This window comes from Cryptomeria japonica, chromosome 5 (assembly GCF_030272615.1).
Source record: "Cryptomeria japonica chromosome 5, Sugi_1.0, whole genome shotgun sequence".
In the NCBI taxonomy this organism is placed as follows: domain Eukaryota; kingdom Viridiplantae; phylum Streptophyta; class Pinopsida; order Cupressales; family Cupressaceae; genus Cryptomeria; species Cryptomeria japonica.
In genome coordinates, this window is record NC_081409.1 from 107732489 (window position 1) to 107756273 (window position 23785).

A 23785-nucleotide genomic window follows, 5' to 3' on the forward strand; every position below is an offset into this window, starting at 1 on the left:
GTACCCGCTCTATTTTTTAGGAAGCCCCCTTCCATGGGACCCCAACCTTAGAGTTATCAATTCATATACCAAAGTCTTTAAATAATATGTGGGGTAAAAGTAAAGCATTGTATCAACATCCATTTCAATTAGAGGCATGCCTATATGTCTTTAAGGTATTTGTTACTGAACTTGGTCTAATAAGCCGCTTACCACGCTTTACTACTGGCATGGGTCTAGATCTTGCTCTTGAGGGTCATAATATAGACCACAAATATCTAAATAAATCTAACATGTATCTGGGATGAACATAAAGTATGATATCATTATCCATTTCAAATAGAGGCATATGAATATCTCATAAAAGGGAATATATACCTGGTAACATTGGTTTAAGGTTTTTGTAGGATTTAGTCACTTGAAGCTTGTTGTCTTTGTAAGGGATTAAAGGTGAATTGTTCTTGATGGAGGCCTTTAGTTTTCACTTATTCCCCTTTCAGCAGTTATATACTATATTTTCTCTTTTACTTGTCGTTGATTGTCCTATGATTTGTTTAGAACCTGTAGACACTCAAAATTGTCATGTCTAATTAAATAAATATTTTATTTATTTAATTATCTAAGCCTAATTCTTCTATTAATTAAATAAATTTTTATTTATTTAATTAATTCATTTATCCTCTTCTAGCCTTATTTCTCATTTAAATAAATACATTTATTTATTTAAATTATCCCTTTCCTAAATTAAATAAATATTTTATTTATTTAATTGTCTCACTTCTTCTATTAATTAAATAAATCTTTATTTATTTAATTAATTCATTATCCTTTTCTACACATGACACATGTCACTCATCTCTTATTTCATACACTACCTACCCCTTTCATTATTTTATTATTTCCTCTACCTACCCTCTAATCCTAGCCGACCTCTCTTTTTACACCTCTCAATCTTATCCCTCCATTTCTTATTGTGTCTTCTATTTAAGGAGATGCTTTCTTCATTGTCAAACCCTAATGGCTAATGACAAACCCTAATGACTGATTTTGGAGTACTTGGCTACACTACAATTCTACTTGCAACCACATTCCGTTCTTTGTTGAGCTCTTGTGCATACAAAAATCTGAGAGCAAGTATATCAAGCAAGATCAATGGAGATAGGAAGAATGAAGATCAAAACCCTATTGGACATGTGATGGTATAATCTTTGTGATTTTGAGTTATTTGCATTGTCTTAGGTAATCTTCATATGTTATGGTGGATCTTTGTTGTTGTTAGGCTAGGGTTTAGTGGTTGGATTCATTTTAGCCTTTCAATATTGTTATTATTGTTATCCATTTTCACCATACACATTTTGGCACGCCCGGTGGGACACTTGTCCCTTTGCATTTAACATTTTGTTGCAGATTTTGCATTTTGAAGTTGCAGATCGGACAGTTTTCGGTAATATTTTAGGTTTCTTCCGCGTCTGCGAGTGTTCGGGTCGCGTTTTTGTGTTTCAGAAGCGTCTGTGATACCGGAAATCGCGTCTGTGTTTTTGCCAGATTTTATTTCTTTTTGCAGGTTTCTGGAATCGCGTCTGTGTTTCTGCCTTTTTTTATTTTTGCAGGTTTCCAAAAGTCGTGTCTGAGATTCCGAACCGCGTCTGTGATTCTGAACCGCGTCTGTGCCGGATATCATCGCGTCTATGTTTCTGCCTTTTTTTAATTTTTGCAGGTTTCTAAAAGTCGCGTCTGAGATTCCTAACCGCGTCCGTGATTCTGAACCGCGTCTGTGCCGGATATCATCGCGTCTGAGTTCTGCAGTCATGTCTGTGTTCTGTGACCGCGTCTGTGTCTCACAGAACCGCGTCTGAGTCGGGCAGACGTGTCTGTGTCTGGTATAACAGCGTTTGTGCATTCTGTTTTGCAAATTTTTTTTAGTTCCTTCGATTCAGGTTTTCGGGTCTTGTACTTAGGGTTTCAGATCTGGTTTATTTTCGGCTAACCCTTGCAGATCTAGCTAACCTAGTTTTGTGCAGCTTGCTTGGAAGACAAAAACGTTTTGTTGAAGGCCCCTTTTCACAAAGTCTTTTTGGGTTTTCTAAAATTTACCTAACTTGTGTGCTTGCAGGAAGGGGTTATCATTTGAAACAACCCAAACTACTAACAATTTTGTTGCAGGGCCTTTGCTAGGGTTTTGTATTTTTTTTATTGTGTGCCTTGTTTTCATAGACTAGCAAACACTTCAATTGGTGCACTAAAATTGAATCATTGTCTTTTGTGTCTTGAGCAATAGGCTCTTTTTGTTTAATCTTTAGAGGGCCTGTCTTCCCGTGTGGTCATTAGGACTACTAGTGAGAAGAGAACGACCCAAGTGGTAGCGAGGAAAACCCACCTCATCCAAACCACTATAATCAAATGTATTCATGGTGAAAACTATGAATAACGTGTGCTGATTAGTTCATACCGACACTATGTCTCCCCATAAACCCGTTTGATCAAATTTATTTGATCATTTGTAGGGCGTAACCCCTACCGACTGGGAGCCTTCTGTATTTACAGAGCTGAAAGTGCCGCATGTATGGCCACACGAGCGGATGCCCTTACTAGCACCTCTTTGTTTTAGATGCCCAAATCCTTCTAGTTGTTGAGGCAGGAGGTCGGACCTCTGGTAGCGGCCCACACACATACGGTTCTTAGTAGAGATACAAAGTTCGCCATGGGGAGTTTTCATGGGGACTGATGCTTGGCTGACCCGAGAAGTGAGTGCCGAGGGTGGAGCCAGTGAGGTCAAGCATCTAAGTATCCGCTCTGAATAGCGTAGCCTCGGGGGTAAAACCCCATGTGGGATCAACAACTATTGTCTTGGCCAGCCCTAAGATTTGTGCTTGTCTTGTGCTAAAACACTCAAACATTCAAGACAAAACAGCAAAACATTGTGTCTTTTGTGTCTTCAAGTGTATGCAAAAACTTTTTACATCAAACAACACACTTTTTGGAGTCTAAATAGTCTGCAAACATTGAGTCATCAAATTGTGTCCTCTTGTCACAAAAAACGGTCGAACAATCAGATTGGGTCACTACAAAACAATTTCACAGATAGGAAAAATTGCACTAAGGTTACAGAAACGCGTCTGTGTCAGATAAACGCGTCTGTGAAGTACAGAATAGCGTCTATGTTTTTAACTGCGTCTGCGTCAAACAGAGAAGCGTCTGTGTCTTAAAACCACGTCTGTGTCGGATAAACGCGTCTGTGAAGTATAGAATAGCGTCTGTGTTTTTAACTGCGTCTGCGTCAAACAGAGTAGCGTCTGTGTCTTAAAACCGCGTCTGTGAAGTATACAGAGGCATCTGTGTCAGGATTGGAAAAACTATAACAGTCAAGCAAACAAAGAAATCTGTTTCGGCATACTTGAGCTTCCTAGGTTGTCTCTTCATATTTCATCTAGCATTCAGCCTGGTCTAAGGTCTCACATAGTCCATCATTGCTTCACATCTCATTTTACATTCATACTTGTCTAAAACTTGAGTCAAAAGGTCACTTGCTTGTCCTCATCATACTTTGTCAACACACTACATACTACTACACTTTGCTAAGTGGTCCCTCATCAAGGTTTCTTACCTTTGGGTCTCATTTGGTCTTACTTAGAGTCAAGGTCAGCTTACCTCATCAAGAGAAACTATCCTCTCTTTGGAAGTCACACCTACTCTACTCCTTACATACTTGGTCTTACACTTTGGACATTGCAAGTACACCTCAAGATTCATTTACACTCCATACAACTCTTGGTCTTCCATACTCTTTTCATATTTTTCGTCTAGTCTCTCACATATTGCTAAACACCTAGTTCATGGTTGAAACCCGCCTTCAAAAGTCTAGGAGAATAACTAAAGAAGCTCAAGAATCCGTAAACATGAGTTCTTATGAGTATGACAATGATGTCTTCTACAATCCTGAGCACACTACATTACCAGACATGAATGTTTATAGACACAATCCAAATGTGGAAAGCGCAAACACTATACACAATGCTACACACAATGACACAGTGGACAATTCTTCAATACTATCAGCAGACATACAAGAATCTATAATGGATCCTCAATTCAATAGATTGGTTGAAGAGATAATGAGGAGAGACCGTCAATACTTCCTAAACATGATGGCACAAAGTGGAGCTAAAATACCACATGATTTTGACTTATCTCAACTTATGGAAAGTAGACCTTCACAACAAACTCAACCTAACATGGATCAAAGGAGACCCAATAGTGGAGGACCAAATAATATGATGTCGGAGTCACCATCAGTTTTGCTTCAGAAACCAGCAATCCCACATACACAAGCTCAAATGTATGATACTTACACTCAAAGACCGTCATGGAGGCCTTATGCTCAAACACATGCTCAAGATATGGGTCAACCAAGACAAATGGATACACAAGGACATCCTCAAAATTTTGACACAAGGAGACCTCATGTCAAAATTAGGGGCAACACAATGGAAAATGAAAGGCCTATTGACTATGGTTTATACACACAAAACAGATATGGGGTCCCTCAACAAGAAGTTATGCCAAGTGCTCCATATATGTCGCAACAATATAGACCTCCATATGGACATGTCTATGATCAGTATCATCCATATATGCAGCAAGCTCCTCCTCAAATGGGTGTTTCAAACATGGGATATGCTACAAGAAATCCATCTCCTCCCAAAAATAATTTGGAGCAACAAATTAGAGATCTACAAAAGAAAGTGGAGGACATGAGTACATCCAAACCTACATACACTATGAGAGATATATGCCCTTATCCCTTCGATAAGAGCATTCCAATGCCTCCATTTCCTCCACACTTTGTAACACCAAAGTTCGACAAATATAGAGGGAGAGGAGACCCCAAGGCACACATAAGACAATTCTTCACAGCTTGCATTGAGGTAGCGGCAGAAGAAACATACTTGATGAGGTTGTTCCCACAGAGTTTAGGCGATCAAGCTATGGAATGGTTTTCTCAACTACCTCCTGGTATTAAGTCATGGGGCGACTTGGCAGAAGCATTCATTCAACATTTCTCTTACAACATTGAAACAGATGTCTCAGTTACTACCTTGTGCAACACGAAACAAAAGGAAGGAGAATCTTTCGCAACATTTTTATAGAGATGGAGAAACTTAGCTAGCAGATGCTCTTGTGAGATCCCGCAAAAACAAATGGTGGAGATGTTCACACAAAATGTTAACAAGGCTATTGGCTATGATCTCAGAAAAGCTTGTTTGTCTACATTCAAGGATGTCATTGAAAAGGGCTTAGCAACAGAAAAGGTCTTGATTGAACAAGGAGTTATCAAATTATTCAAAGAAAACAAAGAGGACTTCAAAGGAAAGGACAAACCAAAATTTTGGAACAAGAACAAGAATACGGTTAATGATGGTGTTGTTGATGCCAATACAGTAAGACCAAAGTTCGTCTTTTCTGGATCAAGTTCTACCAACAATCAAGTGAATAATCAAACGGCTGCTAAACCACGAAGGAAGTACACTCCATTGGGAGAACCACTTGAATCAGTATTCAAAAAGCTTGTAGCAAACAAAGTCATCACGGTCCCAGAATTTCCTCCATATGAACCAAAGGTAAAACCGAATTGGTGGAATGATGATGAATTTTGCGAATTTCATAAGAGCAAGGGTCACAAGACAAGTAATTGTCATCGATTGAAAAACATTGTACAAGATCTCATTGACAGAGGAGATATTGAGATTGAGGGACATTCATCTAACCAAGAGCATGAGGTGTTTAAGGAACCATTCCCAAAACATGACAAGGGAAAAGGCAAAGTCACAGATGACCAAGCCAATTACACCAGAGCATCTTACAATTATGATTCCACTATTAATCATATCTCAATGGACAATCATATTTCTACCATTACTATCAAAAACAAAAATCCTGAGAATCCTTCTCAAAGGCCTAAAATTGTCCTAAAAGGTGCGGGATCTTCGTCCGCATCTACCTCTGAATGTCATGTTACAACACGTCGAGGTAAGATTACATTGCCAGGTGCCTCTACTAAGAATACCAATTCTTCATTTACCAAGCCTGAGTACGACCTTGTAGAGCAATTAGGGAAAACACCCGCACTCATATCTATTCTTGAGCTTCTACGTATATCTCCAGCACATAAAGCTATCCTTGATAAAACCTTGAGAGATACTGCTGTCCCTACTGATCTGAACGTGGACCAGTTTCAAGCCATGGTGGGATACCTATCCGTTCCACACTCCCTCACATTTACAGAAGCCGACGACGCCTCTATAAGTCAGCCTCATAATGCACCCCTACATGTTGAAGCCTTCATACATAAACACCGAATAAAACGAGTCCCGATAGATGGAGGAGCAGGTCTTAATATTTGTACATTGAGCACCATCAGACAATTGGGATATTCTGACAAAGCTGTGAATTCTACAAACCAAATCACTATTAAGGCTTATGATGATGAAGAGCGTTCGTCCAAGGGCACGGTCATCTTACCACTAAGAATAGGGCCAGTCACAAAGGACGTGGTTTGTCAAGTCCTGGATCTAGATCTCACGTATAACATATTGCTAGGACGTCCGTGGATTCATGAAATGAGGGCAGTCCCATCAACATACCATCAGTACATTAAGTTTCCTCATAATGGAGTCGAGGTAACGGTCAATGGTGATCCAAATCCATTCATATATTGCAATAACTTGAGATCGCATAATGAGACTATCATTCCCAGCAATCGTGAGGCTACTCCTTCTTCAGCATATATTGATCCTGAGTCACTAAAGCCCTCGACATCCAAACAAGGTGAACTTAGAGCCAAGTTTCAAGACAAAGGCATGGGAGAATACACTCTGAATCAAACAATGTTCTTACGACAAGTCATGACCTCTCCCAAGGAATATGGGAGGCCACATCCTAATAAGCAAATCTCCATCATGCTACTTAAATGGGATCCTACCGTCTTCCAAAAATGGGGTGAACTAGAAGAAGAAAATTTGTATAAAATGCTCTATAAGGACGCTGAAGAGGATACACAAGATCAAATTATCATACCCTGTGAGAACTATGGTAAAGGTTTCAAAATGCTACAAAAATTCGGGTATGATGGAAAAAGCCCTCTCGGACTACGCAAAGAAGGGGTCATGGAGCCTTTACAACCTGAGCTAACTACAAGAAAGGAACGCTTAAAAGGGCTTGGTTTTCTAAATCCCAAGATTCACAACAAAAGAACAAAAGAAGTATGGAGAGTCAAAGTGGCTGAAGTTCAACAAGAGGATGATTATTCCACAGACTCCAACGAGTGGGAATGGGGTTCAGACAAATCCTCCAGCGACTATGAGCTCAAAGAGATATTTAGAGAGCCAGATGAACCTACAGAGGAGGAGGAATTTTACAGAAAATTCAGAGTTGGTCAAACACCAACCCATAAGGATCCCGCACAAGCTTCATTTCAAGGCCCTAGGTTAAGATCGCATAGGATGAGGACACCTGTCCCTGAGGATGCTACTAGTGATGATAATTTGGACTCACTCACGATCGAAACTGATGAGGAGAGTGCCATTGACGACCTCGACGACTACCTTGACATACCTGAATATAACCACATCTTCACTATTAGCCTTGCGAACTCTGAAAACACTAAAGACCTTCCCCTCGTTCACCCTCAACTCATTGATTGGGATCATGACGGACCAGCACAGTTTGATACATTTCAAAACGACGAAGCTATTGTCAATTATCTTGGCATTCGAGATGATCTTCCCCCTGGAGATCATAAAGCAGGATACGCCATAGAGCTAAATAACATGGCATACTTTGGTGAGGGTGTCGGGCCTTCTAGTCGCAAAAATATTAAAATAAAAACAAAACAAGGGTCTTATGGCAAAAACCACACTGTGGCGCTATCTGACTCTACAAAAGTAAAAAGAAAGGACGTATCTGAGGGTGAAAACCTGTCTGAGGCGCCCGAAGATGGAAGGCTCGACATTCTCCCAGCATCATACGAGGAAAAATCATCCATGTTGGTAGAGGAGACTATAAAAACAAACATTGGCACAACAGAGGTTCCACACAACATATTTTTGGCTCAATCATTGACAGAGGCCGAGAGAGCAAAATTCATAAGCTTCTTTAAGGAACGACAAGTCAACTTCGCATGGTCTTACGCTGATATGCCTGGGCTAGACCCCGATTTAGTAATGCATCATTTAACAGTTAAACCGGGGGCAAAACCAGTAAAACAGAAGTTGAGGAAAATGCACCCACAAGTGGCATTATTAGTCAAGGCAGAGCTGGAGAAATTACTGGATGTCGGATTCATACGCCCAATAGATTATCCTGAATGGATTTCCAACTTGGTACCTGTTAGCAAACTAGATCGCAGCATCCGAATATGTACAGACTTCAGAGATATCAACAAGGCTTGTCCAAAGGACGATTTCCCATTACCGAACATTGACTTAATCTTTGATCTCACAGCAGGCCATGAGATGTTATCCTTAATGGACGGATTTTCTGGATACAATCAAATCAGAATAGCACCTGAAGATCAACATAAAACATCATTCACTTGTCCTTGGGGAACCTTTTGCTGGAATGTCATGCCCTTTGGGCTGAAAAATGCAGGTGCCACTTATCAACGAGCCATGACTACTATCTTCCATGATCTCATGCACATAACCGTGGAAGACTATGTTGACGATCTTTTGGGCAAATCGATAGACAGAGATACACACTTGGACATTCTTTCAGTTGTCTTTGATCGGCTAGAAAAATACAAGGTAAGACTAAATCCTAAGAAATGTGTCTTTGGAGTAACCTCCGGGAAGCTCCTAGGATTCATTGTGTCTAAAAGAGGAATAGAGGCTGATCCAGCAAAGGTCAAGGCTATATTGGACATGTCGCCACCTAAGAATATCAGTCAACTTCGGTCTTTACAAGGGAGACTCCAGTCCATACGAAGATTCATAGCACAACTTGCAGATAAGTGCAATCCTTTCCAGCACCTGCTACACAAAAACATCAAGTTCAAATGGGACGAGAACTGTCAACAGGCTTTTCAGGCGCTCAAAGACTATCTTTTGAACCCGCCAGTATTGATGCCACCAATTCCAGATCAACCATTGCTACTTTACATATCAGCTACTCCGACAGCACTGGGGGCACTTCTAGCACAGCAAATACCTGACGGCAAGGAAAAAGCAGTCTACTATATCAGTCGCACATTGGTGGGATATGAGCTGAACTACACACCAATTGAGCGTGCCTGTCTCGCTGTGGTCTTCGCTTCACAAAAATTATGACATTATATGCTCACTCACAAGACTAAGTTGATTGCCAGAATTGATCCACTAAAATATCTTCTTAACAAAGCTACACTTACTGGGCGGCTAGCCAAGTGGGTAATGATCTTGAGTGAATTCGACATTGAATACGTGGACAGAAAAGCCATAAAAGGACAAGCAATTGCAGATCAACTGGCAGATGCTCCCATGATAGATGATGTTCCTCTACAGTCAGAATTTCGAGATGAGTCCATTCTAACAATATCACCTGCGAAGTCATGGCAACTATACTTTGATGGCTCATACACACAACATGGGGCAGGAGCGGGTATACTCTTTATAACTCCTCAAGGCGATTCTATACCAAAGTCATACCGCTTATCATTTCCTTGCACCAACAATATAGCGGAATATGAGGCATTAACAACTGGGCTAAGAATTGCAGTTCAATGGAAGATCCAGGAACTTCATGTTTTTGGGGATTCTCAACTGGTCATCCGACAAGCAACTGATGATTATCAAACAAAAGATGAAAAGCTAATGCCTTACAAACAACTGGTGGATGATCTGAAACAACACTTCACAAAGATAGAGTTTGAGCAGATACCAAGAGAACAGAATCGTGCTGCAGATGCCATGGCTACAATTGCTTCGCTCATCGATCTACCGCAAAATGAGACCTGCTATGAGTTCCAGGTAGACAACCTGCTAATTCCCTCATACGAGATTACTCCTACTGAAATGATATGTGTTGTTGGTCCTGAATCCCAGTTATATGGTTCCATATTCACATACCTTCGCGACAATATCTTACCTCCCGATCTATCGAACAACCAACGTCGCACTTTCATTCGCCAATCCTCTCGATACGTTATCCTAGCTGATATCCTATACCGACGAGGTCTAGATGGCACCCTCCTTAGATGTTTAGAGAGTGACGAAGCTCAGATTGCATTACGAGAAGTGCACGAAGGGATATGTGGCCCGCATACTAGTGGTCTTACCTTGGCCAAGAAACTCATCAGGACTGGATACTACTGGCCTACTATGGAAAAAGATGCATATCAGTTTGTCAAGAAGTGTAAGCAGTGTCAAATTCATGGAGACCTTATACATGCACCAGCACAAGAACTACAACCACTTGCATCTCCTTGGCCCTTTTGTCAGTGGGGACTCGATCTCATAGGCAAGATTCATCCTCCTTCTTCCAATGGACATAAATTCATTATCACAGCCACAGAGTATTTCACAAAATGGATCGAAGCCGTGCCTCTCACACAAGTTACTGGGAAACAAATTGCTACTTTCATCCTGAACTACATCATTTGCCGATATGGGATTCCTACTTCCATTATCACTGATAACGGGCGTCCCTTCAAGAACCAGGATGTTCGTGAACTCTGTGAGCGTTTCCACATCTCCCATCGTTTCTCCACACCATACTACCCCCAAGGTAATGGCCAAGCTGAGGCGTCTAATAAAACAATTCTCAAAATTCTTAAAAAGACAGTTGACGACGTTGGCCGTAACTGGCATGTCCAACTTAATCCCGCACTTTGGGCCTATCGTACCAGTGTCCACACACCTACAGGAGCTACACCCTACTCACCTGTCTACGGCTCTGAAGCCATCTTGCCTATTGAGGTCGAGTTACCTTCTTTACGGGTCTCCTTGAGAAACATAATCAACGAGGAAGACTACAGGATCTCTCGCTTACAAGAATTAGAACTGCTGGAGGAACAAAGACACACTGCGTTTAATCACCTCAAGGCTTACCAACAAAGAATGAGTCGCAGTTACAATAACAAAGTCAAGCCTCGCGCATTTGAGGTAGGTGACTTAGTCCTCAGAGAGAACCCCAAGAATCAACAAGACAGAGATAAGAAGGGCAAATTTGAACCCAACTGGCTTGGTCCTTACATCATCACAGCAGCATATGGATCTGGGACATATCAGCTCTCAACTACAGAAGGGGAATCTTTGGAGGATCCTATCAACAGCATGCACCTTCGCAGGTTCTACACATAAGCTCTTCGGAACATCCTAATTCAAAAATACAAAAAAAATCAAAAACATTGCAAAAATACAAAAAAATTATAAAACAAAAAAATCGTTACTTGGTGAAAACCTGGCAAACAGGCGCCTTGTGACAACAAAAAAATTGAAAAATCAAAAAAGTAAAGAGAAATAATTTCGTCCAACGGTGAAAACCACTTCGGTGGTGCCCTGGGAAAGTACCATGGTGAAAACTGGATCACCAGCGCCATGCGTAGAGACATTGCTCCTCCCTCCTTCAGGATTCACTTTCATCCTTTCACTTTGCACACACTCACAACCTATTCGTTGACAATAAACTTACCCATTTCCATCATGGCTTGTTATTGATCTACCTAAGATTGGTTAGCCATCCATAACCCTCCCTTTTCACTCCCTTTCCATCCATAATAAATCAGATCTTATCTATGGCTAAGGCAAATCCTACGTCTAGTGATGGGTGTGGAACTGAGAACATCACATGTTTCGAGGAGTACAGTTTCTTCCAGCTTCCTTCAAGTCTATCTGCGCACAATCCGCAATAAAACAACATCTGCATCGCCAGTCCGCAATAAAGTTCCATCTTCTCCGCAATAAAGTATCAGTTTCATGGATTCAGTCAGTTTCAAATGAGACACAACAACAACAATGAGCTTCAACAAAATCAAATCTTTCAACAGACTCAGACAACATATGGTTCAGTGCTATCTATCCTTTTTGTGAAAGTGAACATTGTGACCACAATCGAATAAGACTTAAACAAGTGACAAGAGACACTAAACTTGAGGACTACAGTGGATGTTGGTGTCGAGTCTTGGTTTTCTTTTGATTTTATCTTTTTGGTGACATGTCTTTTAGCTTTTCCAGGATGTCTTTGACTAGAAAGGCGAGGATGGGGTATCGTCACCTATTTGCATTTGTTGTCTGTGGATTGTCTTTTAGTAATGCTATGACTTGTCCAAGGATATGAGGACACTGTGCGTCTAGTATGAACTGGGGCATTCCTTGTTTGTGACTGTCTTATCTCCATGCAAACAGGTACAATGACTTTCTGGGCCGAACAAATGCCTCGATTGTCATAACCTATTTTGCCATAATAAAGCTCAATGATGATAACACACAAGAAGCTCTTTCACATTCATATCTTCTGTCTTCCATCCCCCTTTCTTGATTGACTTCCATTGTCCTTCTCGAGTCCGCGTAGCCTACTATCACATGACTGAGTATAATGACACACCAAAAACATTTGCATTTCATATAGTTACACCTACATCACCACATATAAGCATTTCATACATACATATAGATATCACAATTGCATCACATCCTGCATACAACACATGTTAGCACATCTCACATTTTCATTATGTAAATAATCATTTGCATTATCATATTCATTTGCATTACATACATTCACATTTGCATCATGCATCACATATACAAAATAAAAGAACAAAAATATGTTGCATTGCATCATATAAGCATCCATATCATAAAACATGTATCACATAAGAACATTTCATCACATAAGGTACACATGCATATAGCTTCCGCAAAAATGGATCATCTCTCATATATAATCAAAAGTGTCATGATACAATGATGTCAAAAGAATCATATGGCTACAATCACCCGCAGGTGTCTACAATACAAAAATGGTACAATACTGATACATAGGGAGCCCTCTAAGGCTATGATGAATGTAAGGAAGTAAAGTAGCGGAAACAACTTCCTACACTAACCTTGAGAGGAGGGTAATGCAAAACTTTTCAGATCATTACAACAGTTACAGAAAATAGAAATAGATATAATAACATTCATACCACAACACAATGATTTACGTGGGGAAAACCCTTTCGGGAGAAAAACCCCACCCTCCAAAAGCAGCTCAATATTTTATTCAGCAATCAAAAACAGATTACAACATACTTGCAGAGCAATCTCTTCGTAGGAGTACCACTAATCAGAGATTCAGAGGCAACTCAATAGCCATAGGACTCTTACACACAACCTCTATCTCACACACCTCATAAATAGGAGATACAATACAAGAAACCGTCAAACGGTATTACAAAACCATGGGCTAAAACCACCCAATAAGGTGTAGCCGACCTTATCTCCCTTCTATGACATGTTAAAGCACACATCAACACGTGTCGCTCCCTTTTACAGCTCATTTATGTATTCGATACAAATTATTTTTCCTATTTCAGGAGTACAAACTTCCGGAGGCCATAACTTGAGAACCGGGTGTCCGATTGACGAACCGTTTGAAGCGTCGGAAAGCTCGCGAAGTGCTCTATCACCGCGTAACCTGCTTCGCCGGTTACGGCCACTTTTCAGGGCGTTTCGGAGCCTCTAAAGTCCCCAAAATTAAGTTTAAATATTTTATTGCACCCCTCCAAGATGAAAACTTTAATATCTTTAAAACTAGCTGTGACCTTGCGACGAAACTTTACCAGAATGCTTATCTAGCCAACCAGAAGATTCAGGGAGAGTTTCGCACCATTTCGTGCTCAAATAAAAACTTACTATAAATAGTAACCTCACATAAATGCAAGGTTGAGACACCATTTTTCCCAACAATGAACTCCCTCCCTCGGAGCCGCCTGGCCTCGACGGAGTTTGAGCCCTAGAAGGACCCACCCCAAGATCAACTCTCCTGGCCCCTGTGTCCCCTGCAGCCACCCCTCGTGTCGTCCTATCCAGACAGAGGAACCCACTGATAACTCCTGTCAACACTATTGGTAGTGCTAATCCTGTCCATGTCATGGTATCTCATGCCACATGTCCCACCCTCATCCCTAGTCCTGGATCCTAGAACACTCGTCTCAGTGTATCCCTATCTCCGTCTCGATCATAGGGTACTAACTCCCCATCGATCGGTATCCGTAGAATCCTATATACATCCTCCAAGGTGACTATCATCTCACCCATCGGCAAATGCAAACTACAAGTCTCTGAGTGCCCTCTCTCAGCCAGTGTAGTCAACAATCCCATGTTCGCCTGAAACTCAGGCACATACAGAATGTATCTCAATCCCATAGCCTCAATCACGGCTCGGTCCTCAAGTGTCAACTCCGGTCACAATCTCTGTGTCGATGAGAATCTCTCCCCTGACTCTAGCATCGGCAAATACTCCTGCAGTCAAGCAACTCAATCATGTCAGTTATAGTGGCATTCACTGTTTATCACAAAATGCTACTCGCTATCTAAATGCATATGGCTATCTACCCTAGTGACACTCACTGTTCATCACAAAGTGTTGCTATCTATCCTAGTAGTACTCCCTGTTCATCACAAAGTACTACGTGTGTGACACTCCCTGTTCATCACAAAGTGTTACTCACATTTGCACTCCCTGTTCATCACAAAGTGTTGCTCATATTTTAGTACTCCCTGTTCATCACAAAGTACTCTATCTTGGTACTCACTGTTCATCACAAAGTGCCTTGATCTATCTTAGTCTTCCCTAGAGGACCTTCTTGAGTGTATCCTCTCAGCAGCTTATCCAATCGACAGCATATGTTCATCACAGAACTGCCGATTTGACCTCGAAGACATAAATGCGCATTTATTACATTACCTAATATGAATTAATGACAATAATAAATGCATCAAAGTACGAGGAGGTTTTGTGGTACTCACTGGCTCTCCTGCCTCCGTTGGCCTCTAGAATCGGCGAACACGGTCTAATCTGTGAACAAAAGCCATCGCTGCTGACTGTTGCTGCTTTATTTTCGCTTTGCACTATGCTCTTGTGACGGTGTAGATGACAATGAGGATGTATTTTCCCCCGTGGTCTATCTTATAGATTGCCCTAGCTCTCATTTCCCGAGTCAGTCTTCATTATCCCGTGACTTTGTCACTTTATCTGATCAATCCATTCTATCCCGTCTTTCTTATCGAGAGATTGTCTGCAATCTTTTCAGACATTTTCATCCAATCTCTCGAGGGGGCATATCATTCCCATTCTGGGGCAACTTTGTATCAGTTCATCTTATCTTCTTTGAAACAACGCGACAAGCCGCATTGTCTCAAAGAGGGGCAAAATGTAGACACTCAAAATTGTCATGTCTAATTAAATAAATATTTTATTTATTTAATTATCTAAGCCTAATTCTTCTATTAATTAAATAAATTTTTATTTATTTAATTAATTCATTTATCCTCTTCTAGCCTTATTTCTCATTTAAATAAATACATTTATTTATTTAAATTATCCCTTTCCGAAATTAAATAAATATTTTATTTATTTAATTGTCCCACTTCTTCTATTAATTAAATAAATCTTTATTTATTTAATTAATTCATTATCCTTTTCTACACATGACACATGTCACTCATCTCTTATTTCATACACTACCTACCCCTTTCATTATTTTATTATTTCCTCTACCTACCCTCTAATCCTAGCCGACCTCTCTTTTTACACCTCTCAATCTTATCCCTCCATTTCTTATTGTGTCTTCTATTTAAGGAGATGCTTTCTTCATTGTCAAACCCTAATGGCTAATGACAAACCCTAATGACTGATTTTGGAGTACTTGGCTACACTACAATTCTACTTGCAACCACATTCCGTTCTTTGTTGAGCTCTTGTGCATACAAAAATCTGAGAGCAAGTATATCAAGCAAGATCAATGGAGATAGGAAGAATGGAGATCAAAACCCTATTGGACATGTGATGGTATAATCTTTGTGATTTTGAGTTATTTGCATTGTCTTAGGTAATCTTCATATGTTATGGTGGATCTTTGTTGTTGTTAGGCTAGGGTTTAGTGGTTGGATTCATTTTAGCCTTTCAATATTGTTATTATTGTTATCCATTTTCACCATACACAGAACCATCTAGGGTTGCTATTCATCTCTTGCTCACTTGATGTAAATTTGTTTGCAACTTAATTATTTACAACTTAATTTCTAGAACCGAATATGAGAAAACTCATTAATTGACTCTAAAATGTGTTCAAATAATTGTGCATTGTGCTTCAGCATGCATGGTCCTATCCTTTGTAGCCAAAAAATTACCTTGAATTTGTATCATTTTCTTATAATTGTAACTTCAACATGTGCAATATGATCCATACACTTAACAAGTTCATCATTACAAACTACAACAATACCAAAAACCTATTATGGCCACAATCAACTCCAATATATGATTCTTCAAAAACCTTGGACGAATATTTTTAGATCTATGCATTGAATAACTTCTTGATAATCTGATAGTGTAGGTGCAATAGAATTTTTTTTTTATGTTTGGACTCCACAATACTTGTTTCTTCCATACATTCTATGACCTTCAATTTTACCATTTCAAATAGAGGCGGAGACATTAACAAAGATATGTCAATGTATATAAAGGTATAGGATGCATTTACTCTGATAAAAAATGCTTGCAATTTGTACCCATCCTTCCTCTTGTTGCCTCTGCTATTATGATTGTATTAACATAGTGCAAACTCAAACTTGATTTGAGGTCATCGTCATGACAAATTTGTAATACCCTAATGCTAGACCATATGTTTACATCATGTAATTTTTTATTTCTATTGTTCTTGAGCTGTTAAAATTTTTATTATGTAAATCTTATATCAATGATTATGTATTTATGCCTAAATGGAGTCAAGGGAATCCAATGGTGAAATATTTTGGTAGAAGATTTTTCAAGAATGGTATATTTGCCACCCATATAGCTACTTCTTGGAAAATTAGTTACCGTAAATAGATTGCAGTAAGTTGTACTCATTGAGATTAAGTGGCCTTAAAAAAATAAAATTGATTGCTAGGGTGAATTTACATGTCCGTCTTTGTCTATTAGCTTTTGGGAATTGCTTGGTTTCGGAATTTATTACTCTCTTTAGATTGCTTGGTTTTATAATTTGTTAATCTCTTTAGGAATTGTTGTTCGTAGAAACAAAATTGTCTTCTCTAAATTGGGAAAACATTATAGTGAGTGACACCAAAATTGTCTCCTCTAAATTGGGAAAACATAATCATTGGTAAAGAAGTCGTTAGAAATTAGTTTATAATTTTCTTTCTCTTTTTGATATGCTCAAAATCATCTTCTTAGGCAATAGTTCTATCGAGGGGGCTAATGTTCTATGTTTTAAGCTATGAGTAGTTCCATGAAACATTTTTTATTTTTATATTGAAAAACAACTACTGCTATTTAGGAGGTAGATTTGTTTTGGCTTGGGGGATACAAGTTTTCAACATGAGCTAAAGCGTTTTATAGCTACGCAGCAGAACCAAAAAATATTTGTGTAGAAAAGATCTAATAGAGCATATTGCTCATGATATTTCACCACACCTGGCTAATTATTAGTGAGCATATTGGCTAGGAGTATTCATAATAATGTGTAAAAGTTATGTCTGTGAATAGAACTGATACTGTTCTTGCCTATTTTAATATATTAAATAATCTCCCGCTACAAAATATTTAGCTATCATACTCTTATAGAGATACTTGACATGATTGGTCATAGAGCTTCTATCAGTCACAATATTCTAAATAGTAAATCAAGAATTAAAGGATTGTTGTTGTTGGCAATGGCCTTTGACTAAGATGAAATGCCTAAAAAATTCAATAAATGAGCTACAAAAGGTTGTGTCGCCTACCTTAAAAAATATTCCTAAGCTGATATACTTCAAAAGTTGTTAATTTTATCCATACAATGTTGCAATGCATATGAAGTGACAGCATAGGAAAAGTTATAACACTCAAATCTCAGCTTGACTTTGACAAAACTAGAAAACCCAAACAATTATGACTCACAAAAATAAGGCAAAATCTCCACTACTCTTAACTTAGGGTTTTGCTTGCATATGAAGGCTTTTCTCTCTATTGCATGTTTCCATGCTTGAGCTCTTAGATTTTGGTCATGACACATCACTTGAAAACTATGAGACTGGCCTGATTTAAAAATATATTAGGTGTTTATACTACTTCACTTCTTCCAAGTTTGTCAACAACCACATATTTGTCTCGCTTTGTAGGGGATTTAGTGAGGTGATCAATGCATTGTTTGATGATGGTTGGATTACAATATCAAAAGATGGAATTGGAGATATTGCTATATGTATAGAAACTTTGTGAAATTGTAAACCAACACAGAATGAGATACTAATGTTAAAAAATCCATCCTGACATGGGTATTTTGTGTGTTAAAGCCTCCCTTCTTTTACAGGTTTTGAATATTTTCTTCAAAAATTTAAAGTTAGATTTCTAATATCAAAATATTTATGTAGTGTTATCATTTGTTGATATATTTTAAGATATTTTGGGCCCTGTTGTTAAAAATCCTCTCTGATGTTGTGTTTGTAATAGGCTGGCAATGTAATTGTCGGGATCTGAAATCTAATGAACTCAACATTATGGTATTTAGGAAGTCTCTCCTACAATACTAATCTGTTTTATGTGGGAAAACAAAACTGAGTAGGCAAATTATAAACCCGAATTTAATTATAAAATGTATGTCCATCAAAGCCCACATACATATGTTTTTTATAATAATTCAAGGCAGGTTTTCATGCTTTTGACCTGACCTAACTAGGATGAGGTAAGTATCAGGATTAGAAATTACTACTGAATTGAGGTTACAAGTAATATCTATCTCATTTGCAATTTGATAATTTGATTTGTAGTTCTTAGAATTGATAACATTGGAGAGTTTTGGACAAGAGAATGATATTGCATCAAATGAAGCATTTATTTTGCAAGTATTTTTATATAAGCTTTTTTGTTTACTTAAGGGTTACAGTGGATTGTAACAAAGAAAATAACAATAGTCTTTATTTTTTGCATAAACCTTAAACAAATGATGTGGGGTCATGATGATTATCGGATAATGCAACATCTGATATATACATTTTATTGATTTTTGAAGCTATGCAATGGTTTAGGTGAGAACACACCTAGAGGTTGGGCACAACTTGTATTTGTACTGGTAGATTCTTCATTGTCTTATGACCTTCCTCTACTGCTATCAGGATTTTATATAATAACTATAAACAATTACATGGTAATATTCCTTGACAAGTTAAGTTTGTTTGGACTGGCATATACTTAAAAGGCTATAGACAATCTGATCTATTGTACTTGTAGGATCAATGCAACCTCTCACAGACTCTAGATTTCACCTCACATTTAGAGGGTGGTTTTGAATCACGTCGACTCCACACTACTAAAGAGTTTGATGTTTTCTTCTATTCATGTGTTCTAACTATAACATTTTAGTGAACATATGAAGTATCTAAAGATGAGATCTTGTTGTATTAAAGGTACATCATTATGCTCAAAGAGTTCTTAAATTTGTCAAGAAATCAGTCCTTTTTCTTAGGCCTACATGTGGAACTTCACAGATGGCAATAAGCCCATATGTTTTCAGCTTAGAATCTAAAACAAGGCATTCTGCTAATTCTGATATTATATTCAAATCCTTTTGGAATCATCAGGATGCAATAGTATGTTGTGCTTCAAAGGTAATTGTGCATAGGAATATTTCTTTGCTTAAATCATATTTCTCTAAATATATGTTTCTCAAATATTTCAAATTAGGACTTAAACATAAATCTACAATTTACACTGAAACACTTTTTGAAGTAATAGAACATTCAAATTGAATTTGTAATTATTCCAATCTTCTTGCCAAATTAATATTGTGCTGCTATAATAAGTGCTCCTCGATGAAACTTCTGGTTAGGAAAATTTGCCCGCCATGAAAATTTCATAAGTATCCTATTATGAATCTTTTAATTCTTGATTTAAAGAGATTGTAAAAATCAAATGTAAAATTTAAAACCTTTTATTGAATTGGCTATTTGCTCTTTAAATTGTCAACTTTCAAATTCCAATTGTGTTTATGTTATTTCAATATTTGTATAATATGACTTTTACATTTGAAGTGACATATGTATTTGTTTAGATTTATGAATACTTTCAGATGTGCTAGAGTAGTATGTCATACTACCATTCTCCTAAAGATATCTCAACAGTCTCTTCCAGGTCAAAGAGGCTTTCTGAGTAACATTGTCACACTCATACATTTTATTTGAATTAATATTGTTTTGGTTTTTTACTTATCAAACTATATAGCTAGCGCAATTGTTGCTAATGGTGTTTCTAATTGCCAGAACATTCCTAAGTACATTTTTGTAAATCCAACAGGTCTACACATGTTGGAAACCATTGAAGATTCTTTATCAATGCTTCCATGGGAAAAACCATTTCTCAAAATGTGAGAGAAATTGCTTACAAAGACTTGTTTCAAGTCCTCCATTAGGTGGGTGGAAATGATATGAACAATGGTAGTATAGCTTCATATTTTATATACATCAACACCAATAAATCTTAATGTTCTGGGCCTTTCAGATTCCTTTATTTGTGGCTTTGGAGGCTAAGAGCATTGTTTTTTCACTTTTCTTCAGGAATATGATTTACATTCCAGCAGGTGTTCAACTATCTAGCAAGTGTAGGGTTTCTGCTTTTGAATGAGTAGTGGCTTGGGATGTTATAGATGGAAATGGCAATATTGACCTTGTTGCAACTATGTTTATGCATTGATCATTTCTACATGAGTCACATAATTAATATTCATGTTCAATTGGTTTCCAAGTAGCTAGTCAATTGTAGATAGTCAAAGAGAGCACAATGAAGGCATGAAGACTTCATGTTGGATGACTCGATCTTTCCATTCAACAATATAGAGATTAAATGGCAATTCCAAACCTCGGCCAAACAAAAATGATATTGTTCTGCCACTCTTTAGGTAGGAACTTCGCTGCTCTGTAGCTCTTGCTGTTATAGTAATTGTGATTATACATATTAGTATGAGAATAAATTAATAATATATTATGACAATATTTACTATATAATTTGAATATTATATTTAATATTTGTATTATATAGTTAGTATTATTATCTATTATGTGTATATAAATTTTACAATTAAAGTTAGAGATATTAATCTAGTTAAAATTTTAAAATAAAATGTATTTGTTACATATAACATTTGGAAATAAAATATATTGGCAATTGCATCTTGCCATGCAATGGGTATGTTGAAGAGGTTTAAAAGGTTGATTGGGGAAAATTGGTATATTTTTTGCAAAAAAAATTGTAGTACATAAGGTCAATTGATAGGCCATGATTATTTTTGTCCAACAAAATTCTCAATGGAGAAGTGATGGAAAATCAGCTATGTATCCACTTACAAGGATCAACACAATCTTTGGAATGAAAAGCTAATCAAGTTTCATTCCCAACATGCTCATGTTATGTTTGCAATAGGGTGAGAGATGGTGGGGAGTGGAAGATAGGGAGTGAGAGATACATAAAGAGATAGAAATAGTGATAGAGAAGAAAATAGAGATATATATGAAGCTCAAGATAGAGATGGAGAATGAGGAAAAGAAGATGGAGATAAGGAGAGAGATATGTAAATATAAAGAGAGAGAGGGAGGGAGAGATAGAAAGATAAAGAGAGAGAGAGAGAGAGAGAGAGAGAGAGAGAGAGAGAGAGAGAGAGAGAGAGAGAGAGAGAGAGAGATTGTTGTGAGATAGAGTTAGAGTGATAGAGATAGGTTTCTCTCTCTCTCTCTCTGTATATATATATATATATATATATATATATATATATATATATATATATAAAGAGAGAGAGAGAGAGAGAGAGAGAGAGAGAGAGAGAGAGAGAGAGAGACCTATAAAGAAAGAGGGAGAGATAGAGAGATATATAGATTGTTGTGAGATAGAGTTAGAGTGATAGAGATATAGAGAGGGGGAGAGGGAATGAGATAAAGAGATGGGAAAATAGAGAGAATTAGAGATAGAAAAATAGAGAGGGTGATCTATAGACATATATTGGAAGAGATAGAGAGAGATATAGAGATATACAGGAAGAAAAAGGCAAGTGAGGTAGAGATAAAGAGATAGGTAGGGGGATAGAGAGGGAATGAGGGAGCCTAAGAGATGGGAAGAAATAGAGAGGAGGGTGAGATAGAGAGGGAGGGACCAAAAAGAGAGAGATATCATGAGGGCTCCATTGGCTAGGCACTATTATATCACATGCATTCATATTGGGAGGTTTAATATCCCCAAAATGAGGGTACAGTATATTGCGTATTGGTGAAAATAGGGGGGTTTTTAATTAGGGCTATGAAAAATACAATATCTAGCAAAAATAGGGGGCGTTTAATTTAGGCTATGTATTGGGAGGGGGTGATAAAAAGGGGTTTTGGGGGAATATTTTTTGAAAATAAGGGTATTCTTTAGTATGCCATGAATGCATGTGATATAATCCAGGTTCTCAGAGAGAGAGACAGAGAGAGAGAGAGAGGGAGAGAATGATATATAGATATAGAAGGGGAGAGAGATATATGGAGATAGAGATAGAGTGTGCTAGAGTAAGAGAAAGAATATGACAAAGACAAAGAGTAGAGAGAAAATTTTAGACTTTAGAGAGAGGGAGAGATACGGGGAAATATAAGATAGAAATGGAGTTAGATAGGGAGAAATAGAGAGTCTGTGTGCATGTACACATTAGAGAGAGTAGAAGTATAGAGATATAAAAATAAGGAGTGATGGTGAGAGAGGGAGACAAGGAGAGGTAAGATAGAGAGAGAGAGAGAGGGGGGGGCATGGATATAAATTGTAAAATATAAAGGGTGTGTAAGGGGTTAGTGCAGGATCATGGAGGGCCAGAAGGTGGCAATTTGAAAAAATAGCCTTCTCCACTTGCCTAAAAACACAAAAATTCATGTTGACTTTTTTCTTGGCCTGGGTGTCAGTACACCTTGACATGGTAAACACCTAAGTAAATTGAATATCGGATAAAATCGGATATCCGATTAAATCCGATATCCAATATATCTGAATATATCAGATATCCGATTTTTATAGGTAATTTTAAATTAAAAAATAAATTATATAATATATAATGTAATATAATAATATATTATATATTACATATTATATATTACATATTATATATTATATAATATATTATTATATTATATATTATATATTATATAATACATAATATATAATATATAATATTAGATCATCAAATATTATATTATATTATATAATATAATAATATATTATATAATAGTCCAAGGGGTTGAGCTTAACTGGTTAAAACACTGGGTTCTCACTGTGGAGAGCCAAGTTCAATTCCTAATAGGGACATCTAAAGAGGAATTCTAAGTTGTGACTCTTGGCCTTCCATAAAATGGGGAAGGTCTAGGGTCAATCTAATCAAACATAATAATAATAATAATAATAATAATAATAATAATAATAATAATAATAATAATAATTCAAAATATTGTGGCTTTGACCTATTACCTACCAAAAATAAATAAAAAATAATATATTAAATAATATATTATTATATTATATAATATATTATTATATAATATATTATATATTATATATTATATATTATATATTATATTATTAT

General features: G+C 37.5%; 1 pseudogene; it reads left to right on the top strand.

The window, feature by feature from the left end:
• Window positions 1-86: 86 nt before the first annotated feature.
• Window positions 87-20913, top strand: LOC131068135 (homeobox-leucine zipper protein ATHB-9-like; annotated as a pseudogene).
• Window positions 20914-23785: the final 2872 nt, after the last annotated feature.